Here is a 14,278-nt window from a genome sequence, read left to right as displayed (position 1 = left end):
TTGAGACCCTCACGGGTAAGTAGCACGTTTACAATTCCGTGATTTATTGATTGAGGAACTCACATTACCATCAAGACCCTGCCTCCGCAACTAATCCTCACAATTTTATTTAATACACCACAAAGAAACTGGAGTAAATGTATGGAATGGTTTGCTTGACTGCACAAGATTTTACCCAATATTCAACATAACATTTTCACACCTTACTAGTCTATATGTTCTTTATCATTATGTACACACTTTCGCCGTATACATCCATTACCACTATCATTGCAGCCGCCCAGACGTTCATCATGACTCAGCATTAAATCTGAAATTAAAAAGTATAGAACATGACAAAACTTGAATACATGCCAATACACCCGATTTTTGAAGCCGAAATGGCTTTATTTTGGCTGACTCCCGCTTGAAATTGCCTCCGTTTGAGTAGAAGTCAATGGAAGAAATGCGTTCTCCAGATTATTATTTTTAATCTCCCATTTTCCTCTCTTGAAATGTTGGTATGCATGCAAGAGGTTATTTCCATCAACTAAGTTTTGCTGTAGTCTGTAGATGGGATGGCATGTATGCGAACGAAACAGAGAAGACGGACGAGGGAAGAATGCCCCCCACGCCCCGCCCCCCGGACAAAATTAACAAGGCAGCCATCTTCACTGAGACAGTTTTGGGTCAGAAATGTCCGACTTAGAATGAAAATGGGCACAGGATAAACTGAAGTTCCAGTATCTATTAGTTAATCGAGTTATTTTTCCTTTCATCCACGAAAAAGTATGATCTTATTCAAAATATGAATTGATATATTACTACGTTTAACAGTTCAGTTTAAAAAGATGATCTAATCAAAATGCTTTATATGTACGAGTTTTTTCGAAAGCATTAAGGTATGCTCTACTTATTATCAGTAATTCTCCTTAGACGCCTGCTATCTTTTACCACTATTCATACACGAAACCTCTTGATTGTGAATCAGACCTGACATGCCCGAGTTAGAATTACGCCACTCTGCGGCCCCGCCGTTGATGTGCTGAGACGCCTACAGCGTGGTGACGTCAATGGCTGCTCAGCTGACAGATGGAGAATGAGACGTCACAACATGGCGTCCCGCGGTAGAGCGGGTGTCGGAGCCAGGTTTTCATAGACAGGCCGTGTCCGCACCTGGTAAGAAAGAGATGCTTCTGCTCTGCGTTACAATAATATTATTGGTGTTTTCTTCTGTTCACTTTCGGTTACATGCCTGACTGTGTACTGTGCCGGCTTTAATATGTGTGGCCTTTTCCGCGAAGTGCCTTTCCTCCATAGTTTCAAAGCCCTGGATCACTAGTTCTAAATGTATTGATTTCAGTTCCTGGATTTTCTGTTTCCAGACTGCCACGTCTTTTTGCTCCCCCGCTGCTCATGTTATTCTCCTTGCCACAACCTCCAGTCACTCCATTTCTCCTCCACCTGGACCCCAAGAGTTGGCTGCTTCTGTTCAACCCTCCTTGGACGGTGAACACTCTTATACTGCCTTCTCGGGCGGTCATGTACCGACACCAACCATTTCCTGACTTGTTATTGTGAGCGTATTTCAAGATTTAAGTTGTATTGCAAAATATATATTCATTTACAGGAGTTTAAATGGCGTGGGTTCCTCATAGTCTCAGACCCGGAAGTAATTAGAAACTGATTCTGAAACTGGACTCCATCGAGGCTAGTATTGACGCCCCTTACAGGGAAACACTGATCGAATTCTCAACAACGCTACCTCAACGACTGTAAACATATTTTAAGGTAGTCCATTCCAATTAAGTATCCATCTCCTCTTTACATTTCACGCGTTTTACTTAATTTACGTATCTAAGAGTATTTACCTTTTCCAGAGTGCTGTTTTTCTGCAGTTTTTAAATGCATCATATTCAGCTTGTATTGTTTGTGTCTGTTATCTCCGGTTGTGGGTGATTGTTTATTACCGGTCATGATTGAGATGTCTGAAGTTGAGGCTGAAGGCAGACCGAGGTTCACCAGGTGCATGTCAGTGAGTCCCGAAGGGAAAAGTGTGCATGCTCAGTCATTCCTTGATCCTACTGCAGAGCACACAGAACAGTGTTGACAAGTGCCAACTGTGCATGTGTGTGAAAGGTGGTACAGAGTTTTTGAAATACTGACAGGGCCAAATGTGATGAAGTGCTTACAGATGAATGTTTGTGGTCCGATAGTTAAATGAAAGAGATACAAGAGATTGTGTTCTAAAGAGGAACGTGATGAAGTCTGAAAAACGCAGATGAAGGATATTAGAAAGAATCGGTGAGTAAAAGAGGGCTGGCGTTTCACAGTGAGGAAGAAAGGGAAAGTGGTGTGAAGGGAAGGACTGGACTAATTGCTACACTCCGAAGAGCCCCAGCTCTTTTCACAGACCTTAGTAATGTTTAATTCAGTCTCATATTTTCATAATTGAAACACTTCAAACGTAAGTGTTCACAACAATATAATTATTACTCATGTATCCAATATAGTAACAAGAATTGACAAACTTAATAGGTCTGGCTAGTTTTAGGCGCCTGCCCGTTATTCTGTGGTGTCGGAATGCAGTCAATGTTTGCAGAGAGATACTCAAATAGTAGTCAGATGGCACACCGCACAAGACTTTACTTTGTGTTGTGAGCCGTACCCTTAACTACATAGGCTATGCCTCTTGGAAAGTATAAATAGTTAAAAATGTTTGGTACTTTTAGAGTGACCCCCCCCCCCCCCACAATCTTATTTCATCCCACTTAAAGTTCCTTTTATTTACCTGCCTGTATTTATTTGAAATGCACTTTTAATATTACGTCACCTGATCCTAGTGGAATGGAGTGGCCTGTGAAATTTAGTATATGTCAAGCTGAGAAACTACAGACACCATGTATGCTGTCTCCTGACATGATATAGTGAAGTGTTTTGATTGGCTCTGAACCCATATAGCACAGCTGTCAGCTGACTTCTGTCACGTGACTGTCTTTTAGTCCGCATTGATTAGCTTTATACATACTGAGATTTGTATTTTAATATTTTCATTTAATTTTTAAATGTGGTTCTGCAAGATTTAAAACACACCCAGTAGGACGCAAGGCCCGTTATGTTTGTTTGTAAAGTGCACTATCACTCGTGAGGGTATCCTGGTACTGAGCAGGTGTGTGCGCTTAACCCTGTCTATGGTCGGTTGGTTAAGTGACGAGCCAGGTCTTCAGCTTGTTGTAGAATTCAAGAAGAGAGGAGGAGGCTCTGATGTGCAGTGGGAGGTTGTTCTAAGCTTTAGGAGTGATGTAAGAGAATGCTTGTCCTCCTGATCTGGTTCTGTGTATGCGTGGGATGTGTGTGAGGAGGAGTGGTGTGAGGTGGAGGTGTCTGGGTAGTTGATGGAATGTTCAGGTAGGTGGGGCCTGAGTTGTGTAGTGCCTTTATTTTAATGTGTGTATGAGGAGTTTGAATTGAGCATGCTTGTGTACCTTGAGGCGGTGTAGTGTGATGTGAGTTCTGTGTGGAACCTGCCATACAGAGGCAACCTAGGTATGCATGGGTTCCGACTTTACGGGAATCTTCATATAGATGAAGGCACAGGGAAACTAATTGCACTTTTTTTTCTATTGAGAACCATGCTACCAATGACTTGTGCTTATTGCACAGTGGGCTCATATGTCGGATTAGTCTTTCCACATTACATCAATAAGATATTTTAAACCAGTACTACCAGGACATTCAATCTGCATCAGCTGAACAGCTTTTTCTTCATAATTTTTGAGTAAAACAAATGAGGTGTTGTCTGTACTGTTGTGTGTACTTCATTGCATCAAGTAGGATTAATTGCCTAGAGCTATATTTTTTAACATCTGAATTCCGCAAGTGCAAAATGTATTCTGTATCAACTGTTTTATATCTTAAGGGCACTAGTACCACCCCATAGAGGTGTTGCTTTGTGTTTTAAGCTGAATGATCTACCAGTTTGCGTCAATTTGGAATTTTAGTGATGATGATTTTGTCTTTGCTGGTATCCTATATTTTGATTAAAGAAAAGACTGCAGACGAAAGCTATGCTGTCTGCCTATAATGATGCAGTGCAGAGTCCTGAAGTAGGTAATTGTTTCCCAATAACTGTGACCAAGTTAGTAACTGAAAACTCTTGTTTGCTAGTCTTTGTGTGAAATAACTTGGCAGCTATATTCACGGATCAAATTTATCCTAAATCAGTAGATTAATTGTTTGCATTCAGGTAGGATAATTTCAAACAGAAAAGCTTTACTTAGAAAACTTAACAGGATGTGTAACGCTGTTATTTAGATTAGGTGGTAAAGTAAACAATTAGGTGACGTACTGAGTGGTGAACAAGGCAACACACCTCTAGCACAATAAACAGCGTAAAGGCATTCTAATCTACTTAGGAGAGGAACTACAGTTTGTGTATATTTTTGTTTTCTTTTGGTATGTGTGTATGCAGTGTGTACCATAGAGGTGAATAAATGTGGCCTAATAAATGCTGTTTCGAGCAAATATACATTGTGTCTGGCAAATTCCATGTTCACCAGAGTCTAGCACAACCAACATGAGCAGCAGTCTACTATACGTTAGTGATTTTATATAGAGCAATAGTCACAAGGCTCCTCTTTTTTTGTTTTACCTTATTGTACAAATTTAAACTCCTGCACACTGATTTTGATTAAAATGTTTTTTTTCAAAATATTCCTGAAAAAACAGTTGTGTTTAGGGAACAAGGGCAACCCTACGAACAAGGAACCATGGTGTGTAGTGTATATGTAGAAGATAATGGTTCTTGTGGAGAATATGAAGATAAAGATAATAGCTTAGGCACATTCACAATGACTTTTGGCACAAGGATGCTGAAAGAGAAGACATTCATGCAGAATGCAATTACCATACCAAATATTAGTTATGCAAATTTTGCAAGTGTATTTGAAAAAAACAGCTAAGGTGCTCGCAGTGTTCCAAGTGAACATACAACCAACACATATTGGGTGACAAATTTTGACATATAGCAAGGTTTCTTGGTACATCTGAACAAACCATTATATTATACAGTGTTTAGCCGCAGCCTTCTGTTTATATCACAGATACTGGAAATGGTTAGTTTATTATGCGAGTTGACAACGTTTCAACCCCGCAAACAATATTAAAAAAACAATTTGGAATTAATATCCAACAAGTCATTGTTATGAATTGTTTGATATTATTTGCAAATTGTTTTTAATATTGTTTGCATGTTTTAAATATGGTATGTATAAAGTGTGACAACGGATGACTCGTTTATAAAATGTTGGAAATCTGGTGATAACATTTGGTATATATTAAGATTACAGTTACAATTTTCCCGGGTTTTTAATCTTTTTACTGAATATTTATGGATTTGTATATTGTAAACCTTTTGAGCAAATTAAATAAACAAAAATTTCATAATGAACTAAGAAGGCAGTCATAATTGGTAATACAGGGTTAAATATTGTAAATTATTCAGTGCAGCCCTATTGTACTACTAGTTGATATACAGAGGTTGTATCGATTTGTAAGCTTTTTTACGTAAGGGTAATTGTTCTTTGCTATACTTGCTCTGTCACCTTTGGCTTAGAAGAGTAACTCTTTTGTACTTAAGTCTTTCCAATTGAGCACAGACTCATTCACCGCCTGTAATTTTGTTTCTTGCATTTTAAATGTGCACGAGATGTTCTTTGACCGACTCAAAATGTATTGCTCTTTATAACCTGGACTGAATTTATTTGTTAAAAAAAGATTGTTTTCCAAACATTGCATTGGGAAAAAATATGGTAATACAGCCACATTCACCATCTGCTCTATTTAGTTATCAGTGTCAACTATTTTTCAATGAAACCAAATGATGATTGTTGTCCCAAACTCACCTTCCAACTTTTAGTAGCTACAAAAGTATACCTTTTGAAGTTAAAGCTCTGATGGGTTTGTTTAGATTTTTATTTTCGTCATTGATGCCATTTCCATTTAACAGTTGTACATGCATTCAAATTGTTTGTTTGTTGCCTTAAAATCTTGCTACTTGAAAAACTTTATTCGGTTTAAGAGTCTAAACATTTTTAAATATTTTAGTGGTAACAAGCCTTCCTTTGTGGAACAGCTTTTATGAACAGATAAACCTGAAGTGTTGTATCCCAAGTGAGTGTTCAAGTATTAACCCTCAATATAAACATTTGAATAATTGCTGAGGCCAGTCATAGAGTTGATAACGCCTAGTGCGATGGAGAAATGAAGCGTGATGTTAAGAAATGCTGCAAAACTGGAATAAATGCTGCAGCAACAAATGATTGATGAATGCTGAATGAATCAAACATTAAGCTCCCAGTCGAGATCTGGGTTAAATTAATTGTTCTTTTGCACACTAAGCAACCCCAGTTTGGAACTAGCCATATGAAAATCAGTCTTGACCCTGCTCCTCATGGGAACAGTCCAGCCCAAACTGTGAAGCCAGGTTCTCCCTTGACCAGAAACCAGCATCCTGGGACTCGTTTAGGGATAACAACCCTCATCAGACCGATCTCTCTTCTCCCCATCCCAGTCAAAATCATAGACTAGGCCATCAGCGCCCAGCTGTCAGAGTTCATCAAAGCAAACCACGCCCTGGACACCTCCCAATCCGACTTCTGAAGCAACTACAGCACAGAGACTGCACTCCTCGCCGCCACAGACATCTGCTCCCTCCTCGACGGGGCGAGATCGCAGCCCTCATTCTCCTAGACCTCTCAGCCGCCTTCGACACCGTCTTCCACGCATCCTAATCACCAGACTCCATGACACAGGCATCTGCGACAAAGCCCTGGACTTGATCTCACCGGCCGCACCCAGCGAGTCAGACTACCACCGTTCCCCTTGGAAACTACGGAGATTAGCTGTGGAGTTCCCCAGGGTTACTCCCTGAGCTTCAGTCTCTACAGGGCTCCCCTCGTTGCCATTGTCACAAGCATCGTACTCAACCTAGTCTCCTACGCCAATGATACCCAGCTGATCCTCTCCCTCACCAATGAACCCACAACTGCCAGAACCAACTTCCATAGTGGAATGAAGGCCGTTGCTTCATGGATGAAAGACAGCTGCCTCAAGCTCATCTTGGACAAGGCAGAAGTACTCCTCCTGGGTCCCACCCCTTCAGCTTGGGACCATTCCTGGTAGCCAGCCGCGCTGGGACCCCCAGACCTCCCTTGCCCCAGACAGCCGCGCATGTAACCTTGGCATCATACTGGACTCTTCACTCGCAGTGAACCACCAAATCAACGCAGTTTCCTCAGCCTGCTTCCACACGCTCTGCCTGGTCCGAAAGACATTCAGATGGATCCCCACAGAATCCAGAAAGACGGTCACCCACGCATTCATCACCAGCAGACTCGACAACGGCAATCTGCTCTATGCCGGCGTCACCCAGAAACCGCTCAAAACAACTACTAAACGTCCAAAACTCTGCCGCCAGACTAGTCCTTGACATTCCCCGCCACAGCCACATCACGCAACACCTCTGTCAACTCCACTAGCTCCCAATCAACGAGTCTCTTTCAAGCTCCTCACTTCAGCGTACCTGAACCACCACCTCACATTGCACGCACCCACCAGACAACTCCGATCCTCCCAACTCGCCCTTTCCTCCATCCCCAGGATCCACAAGACCAGAACCGGGGAAGGTCATTCTCCTGCCTCGCCACTAAGAGCTGGAACACCCTGCCCTTGCTCTTAAGGCAATCGGCGTCTTTTACCCAATTCAGGAAGGACCTCAAGACCTGGCTTTTCAAATGATCCTCCACCCTGTCTGTCCAGCAGCCTCCCAGCCCCCCCAGGGCCTTGAGACCGTCACAGGTGAGTAGTTTTGCTTTACAAGCCCCTGATTGATTAATTTATTGATCAGTCAGGCTAGCTTGATCAGTCAGGCTAGCTTGAATCCAGTGGCAGAGCGAGTACGGTAACCACGTCTGGGCATACCCTTTCCTCTTAGGGCAAAATGTGCTGCAGCAACAAATGATGGATGGAATGCTGAATGAATCAAACATTCACCCCTAGTCAAGAGATCGGGGTTAAAATAATCGTTCTTTTGCTCACTACGCCAGCCTGGTTTGGACACACCTTTCTGCAAATCAGCCTTCACGCTGCTCTTCATGGGAAGAGTCCAGCCCGAACTGCCATGCCGGGTCCTCCCTGGGCCGGAGACAAGCATCCTGGAACTGATTTCAGGGTAACACTCCCTTGTCAGGCTAGCTGAAATCCAGTGGCACAGCGAGCAAGGTATGCACAAAACTGGGGTAGGCGGTGTTAACTTGGGTTTAAATCACCCAGATACTAACTCGTATGATTCATGAGGCTCATTATCGACTGTGAAACAAAGTTAGCAATCAAGCAAATATTTGTTCATTTTCATACTTATGTTTTTTAACTGGCCTAATCAAGAGGTATCTGTGGCTTTGTGTACCTGTTAAATTTTAGTTGCTTTCCAGAGTTTTGGAACATAGACTGCGAGTGCTTAGTTTGATGTTTTAGATGTGAATATTTAAAGGCTTTACAGGAAGAAGTGTGCATTAGTGCTAGTCATGTAGATTTCTTTCTCCTGCCTTGTTTTTCGTGTAGGTAAGCTAGCTGTAGGAATATTGTGCTTTGGTTTCTTACTGAATGGGACTATCTGCCCCTGGCTTGACAGAATAAATCCAAAGTGTAGTGCAACAACTTGTGCCTTATTTTATTTTCTGATAAGCTACTATTTATCATAATGGTCTTACAATAGACTTACACAAACTACTTCAGTCTTCCTCCTACATGTCTGTAGGGCTCCACTCGTTCAGTGGGGTAGCAGCACTTTTATTAGGCTATCTCTTCGGGATGAGAATGTTCTCTGAATGGTATATGAGCATGTACCCCTACCATGCTTGACCCAAGTGCATGTAAAATTGATATTCTGACCATGCTAATCTAGTGTGTGCGCTGTAGTTTGGTCCTGTTCATAACTTGTCCTGTGACCAGGAGGGGCACACGGAGTGTGTCCTTGTAATTGACATGGGACTACTATACTTATCCTGGGTTGGTCACATAAAGAAATGGTGGCAGCATAACGAGATTTGTGAATTTAGTCCGGACCAGACCATTTTCCTGTCCGAGAGAAGAGCAATCTACTGACCCCCTAATTGGGTTAAATTCAAGTTTGCTGCGACCCAGAGACCTTTGTGCTGACATTCCATGTGCATGCTAAGTGTGGGGATTTAGGCTGAATGTGTAAACACATGGCTGGTTACTGGGTTCTATGTATGGTGAGAGTCTGGGTGTTGCGATGAGTAGAACATATTTTGAGTTACTCTTGGTTAAGTATGGCATAAGATGCAGGTTTGATACAGCTTTCACCAGGCTGTGGAAATGCATTCATGTTACTGTGGGGATGGGGGATTGGGGCAGACACTGAAGGGAAGGAGGATGGAGTCAGAGCACCCCTTGGAAATTCTTTGAGATCTTTTTAGTGTTGGAGTTGCAAATTAGATTTTCCTCAGTACTCTCCTTTGTTTGATAGTAGGGAAGAAGGGTGGGTTAACATTGTTCTGTTAAAAGTGAGAAAGTGTCTATGCACAGCCTGGCCTTTTGAGTTACCCTGATTGTTCCTCAAGAAGGCTGATGACAGCCAATAGGAATCTCACGCTTCATTGAGGCATTGTTTTGGATACTCCTGCTTGGAGCCAGCCTAATCACTACCTGCTGTGGAAGCCACAACTTTGCGCAGAGGCTGTGTCTGTGCTGATGACAGAAAATTACATTTGAAAAGGAACCACCCCGACCAGTTCCAGGATTTAGACTGTGGATCCATGCCCTCGACTGGAAAATGAGCATAAAAGTAGGACCCAAACCACTCCGCTTTGATCCAATGTTAAGTTTTTCTTAGCCAAGGATGGGGGTGCTATGCAGAGTACTTGAAGAGCTGCTCTGTTACCAGCGCTGGTGTCTGTATGGCAGCCAGTCAACGGAAGTGAGGGGCCATCACCTGTAGTCTGTGCAAATTGCGGAGGATCGGTTTACCACCAAAGAGCCTGTCTGGCTCCTCTGCAAGGGAAGGAGTGTGCATGGCCCTATAAGGGTAGAGACTCTCCAGGAGGAGAAGCCCAGTGGTGTCCTTAGTGTAAGGAGAACGCAGGGGCAGCTCAGTGCCATTGAAGCCTCTGCTAACCTGTGTCATGAGGGGTCACCTCGTCACCCAGTACTGTTCCTGTAGTTAGTGGATCTAGTGAGGGTGATGTAGCCACGTAAGTGTAAGCCCTGTTTCCAGCCGCATCCACTGAAGATGCACGCTCGCTGAACAGACTTGCCATGTAGCTCAACCCCCAGTGATCTAAGCCAAGAGGCAGGCTTCCACCATGATCCAGCATCACTGGAGCTGAAGGTGCAAGTCAAGTGAGCTCTCCCGCCAGCGCCAAGGAACCTGTGTTTTCATGAGCAGGTAACAGGGGATTAAACCTTAAAAACTGAACTGATGGTGCAGAGGTAAACTTGTTGTGAAAACATTGTTACCAGTGAGATCATTTTTGCCAACAGCTGTTTTGAAGCAATCTATGAATGAGCTTGTGGGATAATCACCACTGAACTGAATCTGTGCCTAATATATTCCTCTGACTGTATTTTTGTGTAAGTCACTGTAGACACTGAGAGCTTCCTAGAAAGGAGAGGCGCCGTAGTGGTTGTAATGCTTGACTAGGAATCTTAAGTGAGAACACAACCCTGTAACTGAGTCCCAGTTGAGCATTTTATTAAAATACTTTTGTTTTATTGGCCCAGACAGTATCTTCTTGTTTGTTTGATTTTTGAGTTCTGAGCACTTAAACTCCACACCTTCTCCTTAAGAAGCTTTGACTGCTTACCCTCGCCTTCCTGAAAGTCCGATGCAAAATGTGTGTACTTGGCCCAGTTTGCAGAGCAATAATAGGACGGGCGATAGTGGCAAAGTAAACCTCTACGATTATGATCTAGTAATCTATTCACTGTGGGCCCCCAAAGAGGATCTGGCACTTTGTTTACTAAGCAGAAAAAAATGAAACAAAGAAACAAAAGATGCAGTTATTCATTACTCCATTGCCACTTTCCCACTATTTTGCCTTAAATCATTTCTTTCAATTTGGCTGAAGGAACGAGCATGCATGTAATGTCTGTAAAACGATCAGCTTTTTTGCCAATCCCAAATTTAACAGTCTGTGTACTCCTTTGTGCCTCACCTGCCCACAAGCCAAACTTCAGTTCATAAGCCTCGTGCCCAGCACAGCGAAGAATTGCAACTGACACTGTTTTTCAGCAAAATGAAGATTGCATGTTATTTTTAACAAGCAGATTTTATTGAGTTTATGCATTGAACATAACTGGGGAGGAAAAATGGTATAAAGTGCATACAATTTTGAAGGTACAGTAGGCAAAACAAACTGCATGATGTGTTCCATCAGTTGGCAGTAAAATAATAGAATGACCACCATCTCACTTAGATCTTCTAGTGCTTGCAGGGACAGCCCCTGGCTGTGTAGATAGGTTCCTCCAGCTTGGTACAACAGTCTGTAGCAGAGCTCCATTCAGCCAGGGATGAGGACACTGGGAACTTCAAACAGCGAGCAACGTCTCATTTAGCTATGATTGTTCTAATACCAACATGGGTGCGATTTCTCCCAACTGCTTCCTACATCCTCCAGGATGCCCAGTAAAGGGATATGAGGGGAGCAGTCCACTATTATTCTGTACAAAGAAATGCAGACCAGTAACGCCCAATAATTGTTCAAGCCCTAACCATATGAAAGAAATTGCATTTGTTGCTCATACGCCAATAGCATGTAGGTAACGGGGATTGGGCTCATTTTCCAAGAGCGTTGGGGAGTGAAATAGGATATATACAAATTCTGCAGTAGAACCAAATGTAGCGGGAAGGGATAACCAGCTTGTGTGTGGGGGGTCCATTCTTGCTTTCACTCTAGATTAGGAGCCTAATCCAACACTTTCACTTATCACGAAGGACAGTGAAGGAGTCTGGTGCGTTCACAATAAGGGATATGTAGAGGCATGACGTGCCTCTGCAGTTTAGCGGGGACAAGGTTACCTTAGGTTCAAGTGGGTTATATGCTTGTAGGTTGATCTGCGTTGGATTGTATACCACCACTGCATGTTCCAACTGCTGGTATTTATAGAATTGAGTCTTGTGCAGGTTGAATTCCTCCTGAAGAGCCTGAAATGCTTTCATCTGTGTTCATCCCAATCATCTCCAAGCCACGAGACCCCAATAAGGTCCCACCTTTTAAAAACCTGCCATAAAGGAGTTTTCTTTGTAGGTTTACAATCCCATTGGATCCTGAGTAGGGCATCCCGCTGGCACAAGAGTGTCTCCGTCATGGCCGGGTCCTGGGAACCCCCTAAACAGCCACTTAAATCTGCAAAGCTAAGTAGTATGGGCGAGCATTAGCCATCCGAATCCCTGCCTCATAGGTCGATTGGATGCATTTCTGGAAGGCTATACCCAGGCCTTTATTGTCCCAAAGAAAGGAACACACTTTCAAAACCAGGATTGTGGGATGAATAGAGAGATATTCTGGAAGATGTAGAGAGGATTTGGCAAAGCTGTAATTTTAAAGAGCGCTTCTTGTCCCAAAACATTGGGGGTTAAGGTTGACCATCTGGATGTGTCTTGACACATCTTTTGTAGCAGGGGTGTGAGGTTAAGACACCAGGTAAGGTGCAGGGGCAAGGAACAACCCTAGGCAATGGAATCTGAGTCATGGTCTCCCTACAGGGGATTTGGACCAGTTAATTGTTAACCAACATGCCTCACTGTATAATAAAAATATCGGCAGGTGGATGGAGGGGGGGGAGGGAGTGGGGGAGTCAATGAGATGGTTCTGACTCATGAAGAGCAGTATGTCATCGTCGTAGAGCATGATGCAGTCCTCCGGGCCATCACTACATTGAAAGCCTCAGACCTGAGCATTGCAGCATACCCAGGCTGCCAGAGGCTCGATTGCTAGTGCAAAGAGCAGCGGCGAGATGGTACCCCATACCCCCGTCTGGTGCCCCTACCTGTAAATGATTAGCAGCGAGATGATATGGTTTACTTTAACTGGGGTCAAGCATAGAGCACCCTGACAGAAGAAAGGAAACTGGGTCCGAATCCCATTGGTGAAAGGACCTGGAGAAGGGACAACCAGTCTATATTGTCCAATGCTTTAGCAAAATGTAAAAGCATGAGTGCGGATGTGTCTTTTAAGTCAAAGACGGTGGACCAGACAATGTGCACTCTGTGAATACAGTGGTGGGTGCTGCAGTAGGGCATAAAGCCACATGTGTTTGGGTGGTCAGTACTGGCAGGAGGTGATTGTCTAGGATTTTGGCAAAAACATAATTTCTGTGTTCATGAGAGAAATTGGGGAATAGGACGAACAATGTTCAGGAGAAAGTCCTGACTTTTGGCGGACTACAGTGTTGATCAGATCTAGTTTAGGAGGAAATTAACCTAAACTAGAGGTTCGGAAGGTGAGTGATAAGAGTCAACTTAGTTAATATGGTGCTCAATTCAAAACAAGCTTTATTCAATTTAAGAGTGTAAATCATAAAAGTATATTATATCACATTATTAAAAACGCACATCGATCTAATATAAAATGTTAAAGATTTTGTAAATACCATACATTAAAAAGCCAAATTCATGTTTCACATAGTTTTCCTATAGCTAATCACGCATCTCAGGTACATGGCTAGAGGACTAGTGAAGGGATCGTACTGTAAAAATCGTATCGTTAAAAAAAGCTGGGCGACATTGTCTCAGACCTAATATCTTTAGCATGTGTACGATCCATCTTTTCCGTGGTACAGTGTAGAATTTACAGAAAAAAAGCATGTGCATTGTGGATTGCAAAGACATATCGTTGCATGGGGGCAGAGTTCTAGACCAGTCACCCATACCGGGAAAACGTATTAGTCTATGAAAATTCCCCAAACTAAGACGTGTCAACAACATCCTGTCATAGCCCCCAGACACATTTACAAGATATGGCTACCATTGCCCATTAATAGCATCTGATTTTCCTTGACCGTGGGCTTTAGGATTTCTATTGCAAGTCTAATTGTGTCCAGATGCATTAGTCATTTATCAAAGTTTTTCTAGGAATAGTAGTGATGCTATCTGGATTATCAAAAAATTCTGGGTGCCCAATATCTAGCATGACATTTTTAACATCATTTAACCATGGTATAAAAAAACAGATTTTGAAGCGCCAGTCATTTAAAATACCGCGGTTAAAACTGGTATGTG

The 14,278-nt window shown here is 42.8% G+C and overlaps 1 protein-coding gene across 3 annotated transcripts in view; it reads left to right on the top strand.

Moving 5' to 3' along the window:
* The first annotated feature begins 1,002 nt into the window (after positions 1 to 1,002).
* Positions 1,003 to 14,278, top strand: part of UBAP1 (ubiquitin associated protein 1) — a 209,586-nt gene continuing 196,310 nt past the window's right edge. Inside the window, exon 1 of one of the 3 annotated variants that reach the window (XM_085628752.1) lies at positions 1,003 to 1,158. The gene's annotated coding sequence lies outside the window, so the exon portion shown is untranslated. Of the gene's footprint in view, positions 1,159 to 1,662; positions 1,771 to 14,278 lie in introns of those variants that run through there. The other 2 variants (XM_085628734.1, XM_085628743.1) reach the window with 2 other exon arrangements.

The sequence above is a fragment of the Triturus cristatus genome, chromosome 2_1 (genome assembly GCF_964204655.1).
Source record: "Triturus cristatus chromosome 2_1, aTriCri1.1, whole genome shotgun sequence".
NCBI lineage: Eukaryota > Metazoa > Chordata > Amphibia > Caudata > Salamandridae > Triturus > Triturus cristatus.
The sequence above is the reverse complement of the archived record's forward strand: the minus strand, read 5'-3'. Positions and strand labels throughout refer to the sequence as shown.